The sequence below is a fragment of the Leptonychotes weddellii genome, chromosome 8 (assembly GCF_054177405.1).
Source record: "Leptonychotes weddellii isolate Sample4059 chromosome 8, ASM5417740v2, whole genome shotgun sequence".
NCBI lineage: Eukaryota > Metazoa > Chordata > Mammalia > Carnivora > Phocidae > Leptonychotes > Leptonychotes weddellii.
The window spans coordinates 36328040-36344130 of record NC_138376.1 but is presented as its reverse complement, the minus strand read 5'-3'; positions in this window follow the sequence as shown (position 1 = coordinate 36344130).

Sequence of the window (16091 nt, the reverse complement as noted above, 5' to 3'; positions counted from 1 at the left end):
TTCAGAGTCTTTTTATGTTTGTTGTATTATGTCCAAGGTTATTATAATAATAATTAACAGGAGATATAGCAAGAAATGAGTCGTCTCCATCTTGCCAAAACCAGTAGTCTCAGTTCAATAACAACATTAGTTGTTATAATCATTAACAAAACTGATTCTTGCTTGTGGCTGTACTCCTGGGAACCTGAGGTAATGTAAATTAAGACCAAGGCCATTTTGCTGGTAGGATCTTAGGGATGTTATTGGCTCCATGGGGAAGCAAACAGTCTTCTGCAAAAAGTTTTCTCAATTCCAAAGTACAGTCATCTCCAAAATTCCTTCCCACCAGTTCCACTTGGCCGCTACAGACCTGTAACTGCATCCAAGATTTGGAGGCATGTTTGTTCCAAAGGGTGTTCTACATAGAAAGAACAAAACATGAGCATTATAAGGATGTATGCCATGCAGCGTGGTCCTGCTTTGGAAAACAAAGATGGGAGGAAATACATCAGAATGGAAAATTTCTGTCTCTTTCTGAGACTGACGTATGATTAATATCAGGTTTCTGCATGAATAATAATATTATAGCTTACTAGATAATAACACAGTAAAACCCACCATAATTCTCTAAGTGAAGTCCACAAAAGTCAAGGTCACGCTATTACAAAGTTAATGAAATGACAAGGGTGAGCCTACTATGAGAAACTGCTGATCTCCCTGTCTTCAAAATTTGCAAAATGAGCCACATCAGCCCAGAGATTTCACCACAGCTATCACTTACCTGATGCTGATCCCACATTGAGATTTACACGAAGGGCTTTATATTCAGTGGAAGATTTCATTATTTTCCTTCTAAATGAAGAAATTAGGATTCAGGGAAGTTAAAAAATTTGCCCAAAGTCAAACAGCCTGAATATGGCAGTGTAAAGAGAGAGAATGAGAGAATCTAGTCTCCAAGTACTTGGCTTTAATCAGTACTCTATCCTCTCCCTCAGAGAACCATCGTCTGAGCCCTAATTCAGGCTGCATGTTTTGGTGAGATTAAAGTTTATAATACATTCTCTGAGTTGGCTCATCCTGAGTGAGACTGATCCCACAAGTGGAAGTGATTCCAGCTGGAGGTTGAGGGAAAGCATGGGCCTTGGCAGACCTAGCAGCAGAAAAAGACCCTGGAATATTCTTCATTGTGTGAAATGACTGCTGTGAACTAGCTTAACTGAAACTTCATCACAGCTTCCTTTGTATTTTTGATTCAATTAACAATTATTAAACACCTAGTGTGCGCAAGGCACTCTTGGAAGAGTAGGACCCCACAACGCTCATTTATAGATCCCAGCTGAATCAACTAGCTCTTGATCATAAGCTTGTCAGTTCCTAGACTTCTATAGAGTATTTTAACTTAATTTGGCATATTTGCCTCTTATTCTTGGCTCCCTTTCACACTGTGAGGCCAAACACAACAACTGTCAATGGTCCGAATAAAGGCAAGCAAGCTGCTAGCACAGGGAGAAGCACCGTTGTTTGGCAGGTTGTCTGATCATGGCATAAGGAAGGTCTGTGTCAAGGAGTAGGCAGACTGGTAGCAACAGAGCAATATAGAAGGAGCTGAGACTGGCACATCCAGTCACTGAAATTAGTGTGATAGGAAAAAATGAACAAGACAAGAGTCCAGAGACGTGATTTAGGTCATTCTTTCAACATGCCCCAAGCCTCTGTCATGTGTGAGGTACTGAGATATGGTGAGTAGCACTGGGGATGCGGTGGTGACTCAGATTCTTTCACCAATCAAGCCAGTAGAAATTTTCCCTCCTTCAGGCTCCAGTAGTGCTCTTTGGAGTCGCCATACAGAACTTAGAATCTATCATAGTCAACTACATATAACAAGGATTTGTGTATGTTTCCTACTCTTCAGGGCTATAGGTTTATTGAAGGCAAAGACAGTCTACCATTTATCCTTACTCCCCCAACATAGAACCAAAAATAATATTTTGTTCATAGTAAAAATATAATAAATATTTATTGAATTAAACTATAGACACCAACTTCAGGTGATCCACATCATCATCTCTCTCCTGAGTCACTTGCAAGCCAGCTCCTAACTGGTTGCTGGACTTGAATTCTTGGCCCCTTCAATTCATATTCCTCATGGGGCCAGAGTTCTACGTAAAAGGTAAAACTAACATGACTTTTTTGCCTTACATCCTTCAGTGGACTTACAATAAAATCAAAACTCCTTCACATGATCTACAAAGCCTTGGATTTTCCAACCCATTCTTTATCTCCAACCACACTCCATGACTCCTTCCTCATTGCTATCAAAGGCACAACCAAGGGCTGCCTGGGTGGCTCAGTCCGTTAAGCATCTGCCTTCAGCTCAAGTCATGACCTCATGGGTTGTAAGATAGAGACCCCGACCCCACATCGGGTTCCCTGTTCAGCGGGGAGTCTGCTTCAGCCTCTCCCTCTGCCCTTTCCCCCTGCTTGTGCGTGCTCTCTCTCTCTTTAATAAATAAATTTTTAAAAATCTTTTTAAAAAAATGGTTCTGGCCTATGCTCTTTTGCATATCCAGAAGGCAGCTCCACTGCCATAATCCTCCTCCCAGGAGGTTCTAAGTCAGAGGTAGACAAACTTTCCGTAAAAGGCCAAATACTAAATATTTTTAACTTTGCTAGCCATTTGGTCTCTGTTGCAACCACTCCACTGTGCAACACTCCATAGGCAATATGTAAATAAATGAATGTGACTGTGTTCCAATAACATATATTTCCAAAACAGGCAGCAAACTGATTTGGGTCCGCAGGCTGTAGCTTGCCAACCCCTGTGCTAAATGACCAGAGTCACAGCTCTAGATAACACATCTAGATCACCCGGATCATTGCAAAAACCTCCAAACTGGTACTGATCCTTTCTCACTTGTACCCTAGGCTTCTATTCTCATCCTAGCAACCAAGGTGATCTTGTCAATGCCCTCCACCCTCCCACATCTTCCTCCACATAAAAGCCAATGTTCACACTGTGATCTACAAGGCTCTGTCTGTCCCTCACCATGATCTCTCTGAGCTGATCGATATTCAATCCTTCCTCCTTTCATTCCACTGCAGCCACACTGGCCTTGGGCTATTCCTTGAACAAGTCAGGCAGGTTCCTGCCTCCGTGCCTTTGCACTCAAGATTTCCTCTGCCTAGAATACTCTTCTGAAGATAACACAACCAGCTTCTTCACTTCTTTCTGGATATCTTTCAAAAGTCATCTTTATGGTAAGGTCTTTCTTAGCCACCCTATCTAAAATCTTCCACCCCAAACACCTGTAACCCCTCTTTTCTGCTTAAATTTTTCCTAATTCACCAATATATATTATATATCATGCTTATTTATCTTTTTTTTTAAAGATTTTATTTATTTATTTGACAGAGAGAGAGCGAGAGCAGGAACACAAGCAGGGGGAGTGGGAGAGGCAGGCTTCCTGCCAAGCAGGGAGCCCGATGTGGGACTCGATCCCAGGACCCTGAGATCATGACCTGAGCTGAAGGCAGATGTTTAAGGACTGAGCCACCCAGGCACCCTCATGCTTATTTATCTTATTTACTATTTGTCTTCTTCCCCAGAATATAAGCCCCATGAGAGCAGGGATTTCCTCTGCCTTGATCACCGCTGTATCCTTAATGCCTGTAATAGTGCTTAGTACATAGTACACACTCAGTAAATATATATTGAATGAAAGAATGAATGAATAAAGAAGCTCTCTTTCCTTATAGATACTATTGCGCTAAACCAAGAAGCCATCATGAATAATTTTTTCTTTCCCTTTTGAATGTTTTTAAGAAAACGTGTCAAATTTCTAGCTGAAAAATTTGTATATATTGTGTTCTTCTGCGCTCAAATTAAGGATGCTTAATTGTCTCATTTTAGCCACTTCTTTTCTTCTGAACTGTCCTTCTCCACTGACAGGATGAAACTAGAGGGAGGGAAATTAAGTTGCAAAACTCAAAAAGCAGATGTATGTTTTTTCCTCAATGCATAGAAATTGGTTATTGGTTATTGAAAAGTTTTGCTTCAATTCTGTGGGTATTTGTGAATGTGCTGACCAAACTCTTCTCATGGGTCATGAAAATGTCAGAAAAACTCTTCTTAGAGAGCTCCAAGAAAAACAATTCATTTTTGCTCTATGTGAATATATGTTTCTTTTGTACTTTGGAACAAAGGAAAATACCAAGTTTTTTAAGATTCAAAAGTGTGCGTGGGTTACTTATGAGCATATGAAATTGGCTCAAGTTAAGACATATTTGACAATTACTCCATCAAAAGAGATAAAGAAAGATTAGAATTTCGATTTATTTATATGTGATTAAAAGGAAATCAAAGTAGTTGGCATTTTTTAAATTGGCCGCTTTGTTTGAAATGGAAGGGAAAACGATTGCTAATTAATACTAAGGCTCAAATTGTCAGGAATGTCTCCCATTTCTTTGTCAGTCAATATTCTCATAATTTTCTGGGTTCTGAAATCATTTCCTTCATTTCCATTTTCCCATGTATTTGTTTCCCTGAGCTCCTTTAGTTTCACCTCTAAATGGTGTGCAGTGCCTTGAACACAATAGGTAAATAAATGCCTATTTCCCTAGCATCTTGAATTCTTATGCAAGTATTTCTTAAATATATGCCTTCTCTCAATGAGACTGTAAACCCCTCAAAATAAAAAGGTATCTGAACCCACTTTCTTCTCTAATCACTCAATACCCAGAATATACTAGTTACTAAATGATGTGGAGAACTAAGGTGAAAGAAATATAGAGGAAAAATTAAACTTCCTTATAACTTGCCGCCCATTGACAAGTACCTGAGACAGGCAGAGTGACTTTCCTCAAGGAACTTAGCTCTCTCCATGTTAATAGTTTGCTAGAGGCAAGAGACAACCTTAGCATGACATTAGCCCAACCTCTGGGATCCTGTAAAATATCCCTGGGTGGCTCAGTCGTTAAACCACTGCCTTCCACTCAGGTCATGATCCCAGGTTCCTGGGATCCAGCCCCTCATCAGGCTCCCTGCTCTCCGGAAGCCTGCTTCTCCCTATACCACTCCGCCTGCTTGTATTCCCTCTCTTGTTGTCTCTCTCTCTCTGTCAAATAAATAAAATAAAATCTTTAAAAAAAAAAATCCCTTTGGAAACTTCCTTTATCTCTACCCCCTAAGATATATGTTGGCAATCATCCTCCAAGCATATGGCCCACTGATATACATCTGAAAGGTCTCATGACTAGGGTTTTACCAGACAATAGTAAATGACCTTTTCGTACCAACAGCTAGCCCCTCAAGGTCTTGGAAACCTTGCTTCCAAATTCCTTAGAGACTTATGCTTCATGGTTCATCATCTTCTTTTTTTTTTTTTTTAACATATAATATATTATTTGTTTCAGAGGTACTCTGTGATTCAACAGTCTTACACAATTTACAGCACTCACCATAGCACATACCCTCCCCAATGAGACTATGGACTCTGAGAAAGAAACTGAGGGTTCTAGAGGGGAGGGGGTGGGGGGATGAGTTAGCCTGGTGATGGGTATTAAAGAGGGCATGTATTGAATGGAGCACTGGGTGTTATACACAAACAATGAATCATGAAACACTACATCAAAAACTAATGATGTAAGGTATGGTGATTAACATAACATAATAAAAATAAATAAAATAAATAAATAAATAAAAGACTTATGCTATCCCTAACCCCCTCCCAACTCGAAACTATATAATGGGCCACTCCTCACGACCCCATTGCAGCTCTTTCTGACCACGGGTCCTGTTCCCATGCTTTAATAAAACCACCCATTTTGTACCGAAGATGATTCAAGAGTTCTTTCTTAACCGTTCACTCCCAGACCCCAACATTTCACATCACTAAATACTTGTTAAACTCAACTTGTTAGAAAGAAACATTAAGGGATGCCTAGATGGCTCAGTCGGTTAAGCATCTGCCTTCAACTCAGGTCATGATCTTGGGGTCCTGGGAGTGAGTCCTGTGTCAGGCTCCCCGCTCAGCAGGGAGTCTGCTTCTCCCTTTCCCTCTGCCTCTCCCTTTCCCTCTGCCTCTCCTCCCACTTGTGCTCTCTCTCTCTCTCAAATAAATAAATAAAATCTTTTAAAAAACTAAAACTTTGATGTGCAGCAGATATTTAGGAATTAAAGGATAATAATTTTATAGCATTTAAAATTAAGCATTTCAGTAAAACCTACTGTCATGAGGAGAGGCAGAAGATGTTAATTCATCAAGAATCAGACCTGTGGTTGTGTTGTTACTGGTGTTGTTGTTGTTGTTAAAATCTCTAGTTCCCCAGTGTTTTCACAATAATTAAGTCAGAAATATGAGCTGAGCTAAGAAATAGCATAAGAAAATAACACTTACTCTAACTGTACTGACCTGCTTGTATTATTTGTAAGGCATCAGTGAGTTATCTCACTGAGTTTACATGAGTTTAGAAATTTAGTTCTAAAAAAAGACAGGAAGGAAGGAAAGGAACAAGGGAAGGAATGGGGCGGGGGGCTACCTCTGCTGGAAAGGAAGAAAATAAAAGCACAATTTCAAAGATTAAACATGAAGATTCCTTTCATAGAGTCTAAAAGGTAGGAAACAATATAATGTTAATCATAAGCAGAGTGATCTGTGAAATACTGAGATTTTATTCTTGTCTAAGAACCTGGCTCTCTGCTCTTTACAGGGTAAGTATCCTCCGCACATTTCTTCCCTCCCTGTGCTTAAAGCTACACATCTGCAATATGCACCACCTCTCTCTCTCCCACCTGACTTCTCTCATGGGAAAACTAAATTGGTTTAAATCATGTAGGAGCATTATAAATACTGTTTGGTGATTGGAATAAATTGGTTCAAATCACATAGTTACTTCCCTACATACTGACTGATGAGGAAATTTAGAGATGCTATAATTTATAAACAAAATGAAGGAGGTTAACCTGGCAAGATATGAGAGGTAGGAACAACTTTTGCATTTAAGAAATTGAAAGGGAAGAGAAGGGCCCATTTCCCAAATCATTCAATGAGGCCAGTATTACCCTGATTCCCAAACCAGATAAAGACATCACAAGGAACGAAAACTACAGACCAGTATCTCCTATGAATATAAACACAAAAATTCTCAACAAAATATTATCAAGTCAGACCCAATAACATATAAAAAGGATTGTAGGGGTGCCTGGGTGGCTCAGTCGGTTAAGCATCTGACTCTTGATTTCAGCTCAGGTCATGATTTCAGGGTCGTGAGATTGAGCCCCATGTCAGGCTCCATGATGAGTATGGAGTTTGCATGAGATTCTCTCTCTCCTCTCCCTCTGCCCCCAGCACCTGACCACTCACATGTGTACTCTTTTCCTCAAAAAAAAGGATCATAAACCATGACCAAATGGAATTTATCCCATAAATGCAAGGGTGGTTTAACATCTAAAAACCAATTAATGTAAAACACAGTATCAATAGAATAAAAGTCAAAAACTACATGATCATCTCAATACACACAGAAAAGGCATTCAACAAACTCCAACACCCTTTTACCATAAAAATATTCAACAAACTAAGAATAGAAAGAAACTTCCTTAAGGTAAAAAAAGGGGGGGGGGCATTTGTGAAAAACCCGAAGCTAACAGCATATTTAACTGTGAATACTTTGTCCCTAAGATCAGGAACAAGACAAGGATGTCTGCCCTCACTACTTCTATTCAACATTGTACTAAAAATAGCTAGGACAATTTGGCAAGAGAATGAAATAAAAGGCATTCATATTGAAAGGATGAAGCAAAACTATCTCTATTTGGAGATGACATGATCTCATCATAGAGAATTCTAAAGAATCCACCAGAAAATGGTTGGGACTAATAGATGAGTTCAGCAAGATTGCAGGACACAAGATTAATATATAAAAATCAATTATATTTCTATACACTAGCAATAAACAATCTAAAAATGGAATTAAGAAAATAATACCATTTATAATAACATTAAAAAGAATAAAATCATTAGGAATAAATTTACCAAAAGAAGTATAAAATCGTACTCTGAAAACTATGCAACACTGTTGAAAACAAGCTTTAAAAGACCTCAGTAAATAGAAAGACATTCCATGTTCATAGATCAGAAGAATGTCTATAATGCTGCAGTAATGAAGACACAGAGGGACTGGCACAAGAATAAATATATTAATCAGTGGAATAGAATTGAAACTCCAGAAATAATTCTTATGTTTATGGTGGGTTGACTTTTCACAGAAATGCCTGATAATTCAGTGGGGCAAGAATGGTCTTTTCAATCAATGATACCAGGACACTTGGATATCCACATGAAAAAGAGAGAAATTGGACTTCTTCCTTACATCATAAGTAAAATTTAACTCAAATAGATCATAGACCTAAATGAAAGAGCTAAAACTGTAAATCTCTTAGGAGAAAACATAGGAATAACTTCCGATGGTCTTGAAGCAAAGCCTTTTCAGAAATGATACCAAAAGCAACAAAAAGAAAAGATAAATTGAACTTACCCCAAATTAAAAACTTCTGTGTTTCAAAAGATACCATGAAGAAAGTGAAAAGACAACTGACAGAGCAGGAGAAAGTATTTGCAAATCACATATCTAATCTGACTTATATCCAGAACATGCAAAGAAATATTATAACTTAGGGGCCCTTAGGTGACTCAGTCAGTTAAGCATCTGTCTTCAGCTCAGGTCATGATCCCAGGGTCCTGGGATCAAGCCCCACGTCAAGATCCCAGCTCAGTGGGGAGTCTGCTTCTCCCTCTCCCTCTGCCACTCCCACTGCTTATGCTCTCTTTCTCTCTCTCAAATAAATAAATAAAATCTTGGGGGGAGAAAGAAATATTATAACTTAATAATAAAAAGACAACCCAGTTAAAACTTGAGCAGAAGATTTGGATATTTATCCCAAGAAGATAAACAAATGGCCAAAAAGCTTGAAAGATGCTCAACCTCATTAGTTCTTAGAGAAATGCAAATCAAAGCTACAATGAGCACATCATATGTATTAGGATGGCTAAATTAAAAAGTTGGACAATAACAAATAACAAAATAACAAATGTTGCTGAGGTTGTAAAAGATCAGAACTATTCATACATTGCTAGTGGAAATGTAAAATGGTGCATCTGCTTTGGAAAACAGTCTGATAATTCCTGAAAATGCTAAATGTAGAGTTATCATATGACCCAGCAATTCTACTCGTAGGTACACAATCAAGAAAAATGAAAACAAATGTCCACACAAAATCTGTACACAAATGTTCATAGCAGCATTACTCATAATAGCCAAAAAGTAGAAACAACCCAAATGTTCATCAGCTGATGCTGATGATAAATAAATGTGGCATAGCCATATAGTGTGATAATATTTGGCCATAAAAAGGAATGAAGTACTGATACATACTACAATATGAATGAACCTTGAAAACATTATGCTAAGTGAAAGAAGCCAGTTGCAAAAGACTACTTATCGTATGATTTCATTTACATGAAATAGACAAATCTATAGAGACAGAAAGTGAATTAGTGGTTGCCTAGGACTGGGGGCTTAGGGGATGGAGATGGGGAATGAGGAGTGACTACTAATGGGTATGGGGTTTGTTTTGGGATGATGAAACTTCCAAAATTGATTGTGGTGATGGTTGCTCAACTCTTTAATACACTAAGAAATCATTAAATTGCATACATTAAATGGGTGAATTGTATGTCATGTATCTCAATAAGGTTGTTCAAAACAAAAGGAAGGGATCACCTTCCATTTCTTTTTTTTTTCTATTTAATTTGCAAACCCCATTAAGATACCATGCCAAGTTATTTCAGCATATGTTTGATCTCTGAACTCATTTTCTATACCCAATAAGATGAATTTGAAGTCAGAAATCTTTAGTAGCTGTACACTATTTTGCCTGTGTTACATTTAAGGAGCATGACAAATTATTACTGGTTCCACAGCCATTTCATAAATACCATCCCATTTGGTGGCAGTCAGGAAAACTAATTTATTAAATTTGTCAAAAATATTTCCTAAGTATCTATAATGATCATTGTACAGTGAGAGCTCGGTGCTTAGAAGCCAAGAGACATCTGATATGGCTTCAGAAGTTGGCAAAATATGTAAATTCATAAGAACAATAGAGGAGCAATAAAAGTATTTATTTAACTATGTGCATTACATGGGAGAAATTCTTGCGAGAATCCCAGGATTTGCGTCATATATATTGTCATATAACCCGGCTATAAAGGGGAGAGGTGTTCCTAGACCTGTATCTGATGTTTTGCTTTAGTATTTAATCTCTTGTCTCTTGTAGGAGCAAATACTCTTCCACTTATGGATACTTCTATTCTTCTCCCTGAAGAAAAAAATATCTAAGAGTGAATCCTTCCATTTATTCATGCAAATCCTTTACTGGATTGTTCTCCAGGGAGAAGAGTGACCTCTTTGATTGGAGAAATAGGGAGAATCTGACATCCAATGGCCCCAAGACCAGTAGGAATCTAACCTAAAAAGCAAACTTGTTTCTTTTTTCCCTCCTTCTTCTCTTCTTTCCTTCCCTCCTTCCCTCTTTATTTCCCCGCAGTGGCATGCCCTTCCTCCTCTTGAAAGGGATGCATGTCTTCCTGAAGTGACGTTGCTTTTAACTGGAAGGACGTCTACATTGTATTGAAAGGTAGAAGCCTCTGGTATCCTCTCATTCAGTTTCACATAAGCAAGCTGATGAATTCATTGCTACTTTCCTCTGGCCTTCGTGTTCCCCCTTTTTAAAATAACCCTTGAAAAGAAATGTGAGTGGTAACATGTGCACATTAAACTGACCCTGAATCTCCAGCACTGCTGTTGAGAAGTTCTTTTACTAATCCCATGCTTCCATTCTTATTCAATGAGGAAAATTCCTTAGACAACAGTATATGTTTTAGAATTTTTGCCTAATTACTGCATAGGGGAAATAATTGAAAAGCACAGGGTCAGGTCAAATTATTGGAATGGCACTCTTTACACAGATATTTAAAAATTAATATTAGCCAAAAAGATTTGGTAAATGACCTAAAATTTTAGATACGGGGTTATGATGGTTTAAAATGCAGCTTAGAAATATAAAATGCTATTTTGGAAGGTGAAATAGTAACAAATAAAAAAAGAAAACTGTAGCTTTGATATGAGTATTTATGATATGCCTACTCTATAACTAGTACCAGACTATTAAATTAAAGATATATTCTTTCACTGATCATTTCATAGGTAATGTGTGGAAATCAGTCATCTCAATCAATCAACCCTCCTCCTTGCTGGGCTCTGTGCAGTGGAGAATATATACCCAAGGATCTAAATGAAAGTCATATTTTCATCCTTATATGTGGAGGGACAGTATTTGCCAAAGTTCCTGGTAAAGCTGGAATGGAGACCTTATATGGTACCAGAGGCTAATGTGGGGAGCTCTACCTAACAAATCCTAAATCTAGATTTTCCCTCTCTTGCCTATAAGGAGAGTTAGGTCTTTAAGGCGTCCCCCTTAAGATTTCTTTAGCAGCCAATTTCATGTAAGACTGTGATTTTCCTCACAAATCCAGTTGCTGTCAGAAGAGAGTGTGCTGGAGACCAACAATGAGAGATGGATAACTTGCCTCCCCTTTAGAACAAAAGGGCCGAGGGTGCTTCTGCATGGAATGAGAAAGCTGAGGGTAAGCCCTGACCCTCCTTACTCATCATTAATCTAAGTAGTACAGGATTGAGAAATGGGGTTCAGCTTATTTCTTGTTTTAGAGGAATAGCAGCCAAGCTCCAACCACCAGATCAGCTATTCCCAGTACTTGGAAGAGTGTTTAAAGAGGAAGACAAAGAAATGGAAGTATACTCGGCAGCACTATCCAAATGACGGTAGATGAAAGCCACCTATTCATGGAAACTGAGAAATAGAGAATGAGAAAGCTGAGGGCAAGACCTGACCCTCCCTTACTCACTCATTAATACAAGTAGACTCTCTGGTACTATCCAAATGAGAATGGATGGAAGCCAACTCTTCTTGGAAACATGAGAAGTATCCCCTCCACAACATACTAGAACACCACAAATCTTGGAAGCTCAGCGGTACCCATTCACTCCTCAGTTTTATAATAACTATTTACTAAGTGCCAAGCATTGCCTTAGGAAATGGTTATATAAGAATCAAACCAGGACACACTCACTGCTCTCAAGATCACAGTCTACTCAACACTAGGGTAAGAGGCTAAGGATTTGGATTCTGGTCCTGACCACCAAAAGAACTCTATAAATGCTATATGTCATGGATTCTTCTGAGACTCCATTTCTTAACTGTTAAATGAGGGTGGAAAAGTAATATGCATGCCTCCTGAGGGGTGCATGAGATTCATACACAGTGATATTCCTCAGGATCCCCTTTGTGCACATCTGCTCATCAGTGACTCCTTCCTTTGTACCCAGCCTATTTTGTCAATACAGATCTGTTTTAGGAAAGGATATGACAAACTCATTCAGCGCAAAGAAAGAAGAACCACTATGTTTACAAGGTGGATCTTCCCAGAAGTATTTCTATTTTCATGGAAGACTAACTCCTCAAGTTAAATACTGAAATAATTCTCACTTGTAGATTTTCATATAGTTTAACTTTCTTCTCCTAGTATAAATCTGAAGTGTCAGGCAACTCCACTGACAAATCAGGCCAGCTGTGTTGCATGGAGAGCCAGTATGGAAATTTATGTCTTTTTTGTTTTTGTTTTGTTTTCACATGTATTAGTTTATTCACAGACTTTGTAAACCTATCCAAGAAGCATTCCCAGGATACGCTGCCTCATAAGACAAAACTAGATCTTACCTTTGAGTGCCTCCGTGGTTGGTGAAGACAGGCTTTGTACAATACTGACTTGACCACACTGTCACAAAAATCACCTCTACCATCACCTTACTAGAATGTCATCACCCACTACAGTACAGAAGATAGAATGAGTGTCACAATTAACAACGTGTAAATTCAACCCCTCTGCTGTGTTCCCTAATTATAATTAAGAGATAATCACAGGACTTATCATCTGCCACTCCCTGTAATGCCTCAACCTGCCTTTGAGCTTAGCAAGTTTAGCTACAAAAATTTTAACAACATAAAACTCAAAAAATATTCTTTTAGCACTTACAGCAACCATGACATTGCTAGGTACCGAGGGACAAACAAACAAAAATGAAGACATGCTCATTGATTTCAAGGCACTTTTACTGCTATATAGTACTTCAGATTGAGTCCTAGGCAGATGTCATCAGAGAAACAAAGTAATGAGATGATTGGCCTGGAGAAGACTGAAGGTACCATGCTATTGTCTTAAATATTTGAAGTATGGGTATGTGGCAGAATAACTGGCACATATTTCTTTTTGGGGGGGGTACAAAATTATTTTATTTGAAGAATGGTACAAATGAAAGAAGTTAAGTAGATGTTTTGCTACAACTTATAGAAAAAGTAAAGGTAACCCCAACATGCATGCACTGCCTTGGTGACCAGGGAAGTCACCCTTGTGGCTATGGGAAGACAGCCTAAGGCTTAGCTCTCATTATCACCGTTTCCCAAGGTGTGCTTGTCACAGAGATATTCTGCCATGCCAGATTCGGGAGCCCCCATCTTGCACAGGTTGGATACGTGGTCACCCAATTCTTTGATGGCACATATTTCAAAGGATACAATTAGGAGCATATTTTGGAAATTTCAGGGTGACTGGTTTCAACTCTAAATATGGAAGAACTTTCCAAATTTCAGAAAGTATCTGGGCAGGTATTCACTTGTTGGGCTTGTAGAAAGAGAACACACATCGGGGGGAAAGCTGAGTGGGCTCTCATGTAGCATATGGTAGGTAAGTCTGTCATTAATATCTACTGATTAGTTGATCATTTTCTTTGAGACGTGTGCTCTTTTACTGAAGATTCCATACCAGTGTTAATAGAATCTACCTCTTGAGAAATCTCAGAAGGCATCAAAGAGATAATAAATTTTACAACCCGCTGACATTCTGTCATCAGCTCTTTACTTAATATTTCTGGGCCCTGAATTATTGTCAGTTATTTATAAGTGAAAGTATTCTGGAAACAATAATGTGGATTTGGGTGGGGTTTTTTTATTTTTATAATTGCTAAAATAGCCCTCGAGTTTTCATACATCTCCATGTGCTAAAAACCTTCAGATTGTCTCCCTGAACTTTCTAATGGTCACAGAACCAAAAAATCATCCTTCCCTAGAGTCCAGTTGGTTGTTTTATAGTCATAGCAATCTGGAAGGGTTTCATTTGTTTCTTATTGTTTCTTGATGAATCTTTGCCTAATGGAAATGGGCAGGACAAAGTCCATAGGGATTATGATGACGGAAAGGAGTAAGATTTATCACAAGAGGTCAATAAGAGTTTCCTACAATTTTCAATCACTGAAGCTGTATTTAGTGGCCTGGCGTGTTGTCATGATTCATTGTCATTTCTATTTGTAACTTCAAGAATGAAACAGAGCCATGTGCTGTTGTACTGTAGTATATGAACACATAGCCTAAGCCCCAAAATGAACGTTCACCCATACATGAAAAATGATGGCTAATATTTACCACGTGTTTAATATGTGCCAGGGACTATGGTAAACATTTTACGTGGGTTATTTAATTTATTATTTTAGCAACACTGCCAGGCAAGTGCTTGCATTCTCTGTTCTGCATGTGAGGAAACCAACATGGAGAGTATCCATGAAGGGATCCACTTAGGGAGTAATACAACTGAAGTTTGAACCTGGGCATGAACACAAGAACCTGTACTCAGGAGCCCCTCTACCAGGCTACAGTCCACACCACCCACTGTCCTCTATCCCCTGCCTTTGTGAATTAACACCTTAACAAGAAAATGTTATCATAAGAATCAGAAAAGATACAACTCTTGTTTATAAATGTATGCTATGATGAAGCCGAGCTAAACTGTGGACCACTAAAAGTGGAAAAGGGACTAGCAAATATGGTGAGAAGCAGGCCTTCTCAACTGAAAAGGAAGTCTGTATTCATCAGGGATACTAAAATAACACCAGTCCTGTCTCTTCGAGGACCTTCTGGAAATGGTCTCCTTGCCCTCCGGACTGATGGAACTCAGCCGTCCCAGCATCTCTGCCGTGTTCTCCTGGAGGTGCTTGTGGTTTCCTCTGTGAGTCACAGAAACACACGGTGGCTGGAAAGCTCCCTTTGAGTTTCCCTCCTGCTAAAGGAGAGCAACTCTATTAGCTTATTCTCAATAAGAACACTCACGTAAGGAAGGTCACAATTAGTTGAATCCAGTTAACTAAAACCCTTTATTAATCAGGATTTTTCCACAATTAACTTCTAAGGACCAAAAAAAAAAGGCAAATTTCAAAATAAGAATCAGAGAAGAAAACTTGTAAACATTTCTCTAGGCCTGGTACACATTCATCCAAACTCCCACACTTCTACAACTATATAATACTATTCAGTAATAGCTAGCATTTGCGGGAGCACTCACTGTGCGCCAGATATTTGTACTAAGGGATCCATGTGTCTGTTTTTCCTTTAACATGGCAATCCTTTGAAGCAAATACTGTTATTCTCCCTATTTTACAGATTGCCAAATCCAGCCACGGAGTTCATTTGCTCAAGTCATACACTTAATTGATGGTAGTGAGGAAGCGTAAGCCCACAGAATGCAAAACTTAACCAATATGCCATATTGCCTCCTGATTTTCTGCGCATAATATAACGATGACTCAGAAGAGTATTATTCAATAAATAATAATAGCTCCTTCATTGAGTGCTTCCTGTATCAGGCACTGCTGTAGGCACATTGTAACTATTATCTCATTTAATATTCACATTAACCCCTTAAAATAGGTACCATTTTTACCCCCATTTTTTAGGAAAGTGAGGCACATAGAGGTTAAAATAATTCATTTTCTCCACATCACACATCACAGTTATAGAGCCAGAACAAGAACCAAAATGTGTTACTCCAGAGTACATCCTTTTAATTGCTACACTTTTTGCTTTTTCTTCTTCCCTTCTTCCTTTCTTCTTTTCTTCCTTCCGGACAGGACACAGAAGAGGAATATAA